General features: G+C 40.9%; 1 long non-coding RNA gene across 1 annotated transcript; it reads left to right on the forward strand.

Moving 5' to 3' along the window:
- Positions 1-447, forward strand: LOC116704186 (uncharacterized). The gene is made up of 2 exons (XR_004335614.1): positions 1-194; positions 239-447. It is a non-coding gene; the product is annotated as an uncharacterized LOC116704186 (long non-coding RNA).

Raw genomic sequence — 447 nt, forward strand, 5'->3', positions numbered from 1 at the left:
CCCCTTCTCATTCTCATTCTCATTCTCACTCTTCTTCTTCTTTTTCTTCTTCTTCTTCTTCTAGCTCCTTCCATTTTTGTTGAAGACCGGTGAACTCACCTGCTGCCTTTTAAAGCACACCTGGGTGCTGCGTTTTCAAATTAGCCTGTGTGTGCTTTCACACCTGGTGGATGTGATTATCCATTCATTAATTAGTGTGGTCATTGTGGCAATCCGGGGCTTTGTAATGACAAGGAAGTAACCTCACAACCCTTATCTGTGTCCAAGGTGTGGAAATGTGTGTAGAGTTTTACAAATCACTGTGTGATGTTTTGCAAAAAGGGTGAGGCAGACATTGTGTGTAATGTTGTGCAAATCTGTGGAGGTGTTTTGCTCATTGGAGTAGGATTTTGCAAATTGTGTGGCCCCTTTCTTTTTTTTATTGTGTAAACAATCGTAAAAAACTGT

The sequence above is a fragment of the Etheostoma spectabile genome, chromosome 16 (genome assembly GCF_008692095.1).
Source record: "Etheostoma spectabile isolate EspeVRDwgs_2016 chromosome 16, UIUC_Espe_1.0, whole genome shotgun sequence".
Lineage (NCBI taxonomy): Eukaryota > Metazoa > Chordata > Actinopteri > Perciformes > Percidae > Etheostoma > Etheostoma spectabile.